This window comes from Pseudorca crassidens, chromosome 14 (assembly GCF_039906515.1).
Source record: "Pseudorca crassidens isolate mPseCra1 chromosome 14, mPseCra1.hap1, whole genome shotgun sequence".
Lineage (NCBI taxonomy): Eukaryota > Metazoa > Chordata > Mammalia > Artiodactyla > Delphinidae > Pseudorca > Pseudorca crassidens.
Window position 1 is genome coordinate 32,362,108 of NC_090309.1, and position 7,109 is coordinate 32,369,216.

The 7,109-nt window shown below is 39.7% G+C and overlaps 1 pseudogene; it reads left to right on the top strand.

Annotated features, from left to right (window-relative positions):
- The first annotated feature begins 759 nt into the window (after positions 1–759).
- LOC137205634 (elongation factor 1-alpha 1 pseudogene) lies at positions 760–2,405 on the top strand (annotated as a pseudogene).
- The last annotated feature ends 4,704 nt before the right edge of the window (positions 2,406–7,109 follow it).

Sequence of the window (7,109 nt, forward strand, 5' to 3'; positions counted from 1 at the left end):
TCATGTATGAAATACATAAAGAAATCCTATAAACCAATAAGAAAATGACAGTCAACCCAGAAGAAAAATGGGCAAAAGATTTGAACAGATGCTTCTGGGGAAAAAAAAGGATATCCAATGGAAAATAAACATATGAAAAGATACTTAACATCCCTAATAATTAGAGAAATGCAAATAAAAACTATAACCAGACATCATTATATACCCACCAGAATGGCTAAAATTAAAAGACCAGCACTCCCAGGTGTTGGTGAGGATGTGGACAGCAGATACTCTTATATGGTGCTGGAAGACTGCAGATTGGTACAACACTTTGGAAAATTTTTTATAGTATTTAATAAAGTTGAAGGTACATATAAATTTTTACCCAGCAATGCCATTTATAAGAATATACCCAATAAAAATATGTGTATATGTTCTTTTTTTTTGGGGGGGTACATGGGCCTCTCACTGTTGTGGCCTCTCCCGTTGCAGAGCACAGGCTCTGGACGTGCAGGCTCAGCGGCCACGGCTCACGAGCCTAGCCGCTCCATGGCATGTGGGATCTTCCCGGACCGGGGCACAAACCCGTGTCCCCTGCATCGGCAGGCGGACTTTCAACCACTGCGCCACCAGGGAAGCCCCTGGGTGAATCTTAAAAACATATTGTTGAGTAGAAGAGGCCAGATCCACAAGAATATATATTAGCTTTTTTCCCAACGGGTTTGCCACCAGGACACGGGTGTCCTAAAAACCTAAGCAAAACCTAAGCAAAAACGGGAAAGGAGAAGACCCACATCAACATCGTTGTCATTGGACACACAGATTCGGGGAAGTCTACCACTACTGGCCATCTGCTCTACACATGTGATGGGATAGACAAGAGAACCATTGAAAAGTTTGAGAAGGAGGCTGCCGAGATGGGAAAGGGCTCCTTCAAGTATGCCTGGGTCTTGGACAAACTGAAAGCTGAACGCGAGCGTGGTATCAGCATTGATATCTCCCTATGGAAATTCAAGACCAGCAAGTACTATGTGACCATCATTGATGCCCCAGAACACAGAGACTTCATCAAAAACATGATTACAGGCACATGCCAGGCTGACTGTGATGTCTCGATTGTTGCTGCTGGTGTTGGTGAATTCGAAGCAGGTATTTCCAAGAATGGGCAGACCCGTGAGCATGCCCTTCTGGCCTACATTCTGGGTGTGAAACAACTAATTGTTGGAGTTAACAAAATGGATTCCACTGAGCCACCCTACAGCCAGAAGAGATAGGAGGAAATTGTTAAGGAAGTCAGCACCTACATTAAAAAATTGGCTGCAAACCCGACACAGTAGCATTTGTGCTAATTTCTGGCAGGAATGGTGTCAACATTCAACCATTCCAACATGCTGGAGCCAAGTGCTAACATGCCTTCATTCAAGGGGTGGAAAATCACCCGTAAAGATGGCAATGCCAGTAGAACCACACTGCTTGAAGCTCTGGATTGCATCCTGCCACCAACTCGCCCAACTGACAAACCCTTGTGTTTGCCCCTCCAGGACGTCTAAAAAATTGGTGGTATTGGCACTGTCCCTGTGGGTCAAGTGCAGACTGGTGTTCTCAAACATGGCATGGTGGTCACCTTTGCTCCAGTCAAAGTGACAACTGAAGTGAAGTCTGTTGAAATGCACCATGAAGCTTTGAGTGAAGCCCTTCCTGGGGACAACGTGGGCTTCAATGTCAAGAATGTGTCTGTCAAAGATGGTCGTCATGACAATGTGGCTGGTGACAGCAAAAATGACCCACCAATGGAAGCAGCTGTCTTCACAGTTCAGGTGATTATCTTGAACCATCCAGGCCAAAGCAGTGCTGGATGTGCACGTGTGCTGGATTGTCACACAGCTCACATTGCTTGCAAGTTCGCTGAGCTGAAGGAGAAGATTGAGCGTAATTCTGGGAAAAAGCTGGAAGATGGCCCCAAATTCTTGAAATCTGGTGATGCTGCCATCGTTGACATGGTTCCTGGCAAACCCATGTGTGTTGAGAGCTTCTCTGACTATCCTCCTCTGGGCTGTTGTGCTGTTCATGACATGAGACAGACGGTTGCTGTGGGTGTCATTAAAGCAGTGGACAAGAAGGCAGCTGGAGGTGGCAAGGTCACCAAGTCTACGCAGAAAGCTCAGAAGGCTAAATGAATATTATCCTCAATACCTGCCACCTCAGTCTTAATCGGTGGTGGAAGAACGGTCTCAGAACTATTTGTCTCAATTGGCCATTTAAGTTTAATAGCAAAAGACTGGTTAATGATAACAATGCATTGTAAAACCTTCAGAAGGAAAGGAGAATGTTTTGTGGACCATTAGTTTTGTTTGTGGCAGTTTTAAGTTATTAGTTTTTAAAATCAGTATTTTTTAATGGAAACAACTTGACCAAAAATCTCTCACAGAGGGCTTCCCTGGTGGCGCAGTGGTTGAGAGTCCGCCTGCCGATGCAGGGGACACGGGTTCGTGCCCTGGTCCGGGAAGATCCCACATGCCGCGGAGCGGCTGGGCCCGTGAGGCATGGCCGCTGAGCCTGCGCGTCCGGAGCCTGTGCTCCGCAACGGGAAGGGCCACAACAGTGAGAGGCCCGCGTACTGCAAAAAAAGAAAAACAAAAAAATCTCTCACAGAATTTGAGACCCATTAAAAAAGTTTAATGAGAAAAAAAAGAATATATATTATATAATTCCATTTATATAAAGTTTAAATACAGGTCAAACCAAACTATACTGCTTAGGGTTCCATGCTTAGGAGAAAAGCTACAATGAGAAACAAGGAAATAATTATCACAGAAGTTAAGGTAATAATTATCTTTCAAAAGAAAAGGAGTAGTGATTAGGGGAAATCACTTTTGGGATTTCTGGAATATTGGCAATTTTGTATTTCTTGACCTGTGTGTTGCTTTGTGAAATGTCATCAAGCTGTTTCATAAACTTCACTGTTTGTCTGTTAGACTGGCCCAAGAAGAAATAGAAAAATTGAATAAACGAATATCCATAGAAGAAACTGAAATGGTAGCCAAAGATCTACTTCCTAAAAGAAACCAGATCCTATAACTCTATGATTAGATTCTATGAAACTTTTAAGGAACAAATATTTCCTACCTTATCCAACTCTTCCTGTGCTATAACTCACATCAGAACTAAATTTAAAAGCAGAAGAAATTTAAAATAATAAGCTCACTTATAAAAAGATACCAAGATTCTAAATAAAATACTAGCAAATTGAATCTTGCAATTCATTAAAAGAATAATTATCATGACGCAGGATTGAAAGGATATTTTAACACCAGAATATCAAGAATTCTACTAACTAGAAGGATGATGTAAGCATGAACTTAGTAGATGCCACAAGATCATTTATGTGTGGTATAGCCATACAATGGGATATCATCCAGCCATAAAAAAGGAATGATGTCCTGATACATGATACAACGTGGAGGAATCTTGAAAACATGCTTAGTGAAAGAAGCCATGCACAAAAGTCCACATACAGGCATACCTTGGAGATACTGCAGGTTCAGTTGCAGACTACCTCAATAAAGCGAGTCACAGGAATTTTTTGGTTTCCCAGTGCACATAAAAATTATGTTTACACAGTACTGTAGTCTAATAAGTGTGCAATAGCATTATGTCTAAAAAAAACAATTAAACATCGAAAAAACAGCCTTAATTAAGAAATAGTGCTGTTGGAAAAATGGCATCAATAGACTTGCTCGATGCAGGGTTGGCAGAGACCTTCAATTTATAAAAAACACAATATCTGTGAAGCACAATAAAGTGAAGCACAATAAAATGAGGTATGCCTGTATCGTACAATTCCATTTGTATGAAATGTCCAGATTAGACAGATCCATAGAGACATAATTTTTCTACCAGCTGTAACAAAAAACACACCCCCATCAAATCAGACTCATGCCAGAAATGCAAGTAGGTACTGAGCATATATCCTGAGAAAACCATAATTCAAAAAGATACATGTACCACAGTGTTCATTGTAGCACTGTTTACAATAGCCAGGACATGGAAGCAACCTAAATCAGCAAATGAATGGATAAAGAAGATGAGGCACATATACACAATGGAATATTACTTAGCCATAAAAAGGAATGAAACTGAGTTATTTGTAATGAGGTGGATGGACTGAGAGTCTGTCATACAGAGTGAAGTAAGTCAGAAAGAGAAAGACAAATACCGTATGCTAACGCATATACATGGAATCTAAAAAAATGGAACTGATGAACCTAGTGGCAGGGCAGGAATAAAGACACAGATGTAGAGAATGGACTTGAGGACTTGAGGTGGGGGAGGGGAAGCTGGGATGAAGTGAGAGAGTAGCACTGACATATATACACTACCAAATGTAAAATGGATGACTAGTGGGAAGCTGCTGCATAGCACAGGGAGATCAGCTTGATGCTTTGTGACGATCTAGAGGGGTGGGATAGGGAAGGTGGGAGGGAGGCTTAAGAGGGAGGGGATATGGGGATATATGTATACGTATAGCTGATTCACTTTGATTCACTTTGTTATACAGCAGAAATTAACACAACATTGTAAAGCAATTATATTCCAATAAAAAAATGCAAGTATGGTTCATTATTTGGATTTGTATTAATATGACACTATATTAATAAATCAAAGGAGAAAAACAATATAATCATCTCAATAGATACTTAAATACCATTTAGCAAAATTGATTTCTGACTAAACAAAACAAAATCAGGACTTCCCTGGTGGCACAGTGGTTAAGAATCTGCCTGCCAATGCAGGGGACACAGGTTCGAGCCCTGGTCTGGGAAGATCCCACATGCTGCAGAGCAACTAAGCCCGTGTGCCACAACTGAGCCTATGCTCTAAAGCCCGCAAGCCACAACTACTGAAGCCTGCATGCCTGGAGCCCTGCTCCGCAACAGGAGAAGCCACTGAAACGAGAAGCCCGTACGCCACGACAAAGAATAGTCCCCAGTCGCCACAACTAGAGAAAGCCCGCGCACAGCAACAAAGACCCAATGCAGCCAAAAAAACAAAACAAAACAAACCAAAATCAAAACAAAAACCAGAAAGGCTTACTATCATGAATAGCTAGATTTTTTTTTGCCATTATAAAGATCCAGTATCATACTTTAATTACCATTAAAGTAAGGAAGAAGACATTATACCTTAATAATGTTCTGGAAATCCTAACCAGTACAGTTAAATAAGAAAAGAATTTAAGAGATATCTCTTAAGGTAAGAGATACCTTTCATACCTTAAGTAAGACACTCTTAAGGTAAGAAAGGTTTATTATTTGTAATTGTATCAAAGGATAATGAGAAACCTGAAGAGTAAAAAGAACTGTTAGGAAGTTGTGGGAAATGCAAAAATGGCTACGATATTTTGAAGCTCTTCTCAGGAGTGGAGTATATTTCTTCACACTTTGAATTTGAGTTGAACTATATGACTTTCTTTAGAACATTGGGAAATTAGCAAGTTTGAAAAGTGCTTGTGCATTGGAACTTGCCCTCTTTTATGTTTTAAGGAAATCTGAGACCACTACTCTGTGAATTAAGCCTAGGTTAGCTTGCTGGATGGTGAGACACATGTGTCAAGTCATTGACATTACCCAAACTGACACAGAACAAACTCCCAGACCCATGAAGCCATCCCAGACTACCTAGGCCAGTTGAGGTGCCAGTTGACTGCAGGGATAAACTGAACTGGCCTAGACGAGGACACCAGTTGATCTGCAGAGTCTTGAGGAATAACACATGCTTGTTGTTTTGAGCCACTATGTTTTGGGGTGTTCTGTTATGCAGCAAAAGCTGACTGATACAGAAATTATAAGTGAACTTATTAAAGTGGTCAGCTACTTTTTTACCATTAGTGTACAGAATTGACAAATGGTTAGAAAATATAATGGAGGAAAGATCCCATTTACAACAGCAACACTACCACCAATATACCTGAAAATAAACATAACCAGAAATAGACAGGACCTATATAAAGAAAATGTAAAATCTCTATTAGGGAATATTAATTCTTGCTAAATTAATCTGTAAACTCAATGTGATCTCAATCAAAATGTCAAAAAAATGTAAACATTAGAAAATCTTAATGGGTTCATTAGTAGAAATAAACAAGAAAACTATCTGAATGGAAAGATATTTGGGGGGGCAATCAGATTAGATATTTTATTGCATTTTGAAGTTACAAGAATTAAAAACAGTTTCATTCCAGAAAAATGTAGAGAGACCAACAGAATCAAATAGAGAATCCAGAGCAGACTAAAATACACATGATTTTAGTAAATGGTAATGGTGACATTTCCAATTCATGAGAGGAAAGATAGATTATTTTTAAAAGTGTTGGGACTAGTTGGGGGAATAAATTCAAGCTATATAACCCCACTTCTTTTATCAAAGTAAATTCCAGAAGGAATGTAATGTAAAATGTTAAAATGAAACTATAAAGGTACTAGTAGTAAAGAAGCCAGATACAAAAGGTCACATTTTGTATGGTTACATTTATGTGAAATGTCCTGGGAATCCATAGAGAAAGAAAGTAGATTAGTTGTTGCCGGGGGTGGGGGGCGGACAGGGAAATGGGGAGTGACTGCTTAATGAATATGAGGTTCCTTTCAGGGTGATGAAAAATTTGTAAAATTAAATCGTGGCAATGGTTGCACAACTGTGAAAATACTAAAAATCACCGAATTGTATACTTTAAAAGGGTCAATTTTATGGTATGTGAATTATATTTCAGTAACACTCTTCCTTAAGAAAAAAAGAGGAAGAAGAAAATGAAAAGCCCAGAGACTGGAGAGTCCAGGGGAGGCTCTGACCCAAGTAATGAGGTCAGGTACAGTGGAACTGGGTCTGGAAGGGTATTTTTCGGAAGTAGATGTTTTATACGAAGAAAGGGAGCAAAAGAAATTACCTCTCTTGGCTCTGATTACTGCATCACTCAGCCTCTTCCCAGGACTTATGGACTCTGCATGCCCTGGATAATTATTTTAAACTTAATAAATGGTTTTCAGTAAAAAAAAAAAAATTACTAGAAGAAAACATGAGTGAATTCATTTATAATCTTGTAATGAATATCTTTCTAAGCATGACACAAAACC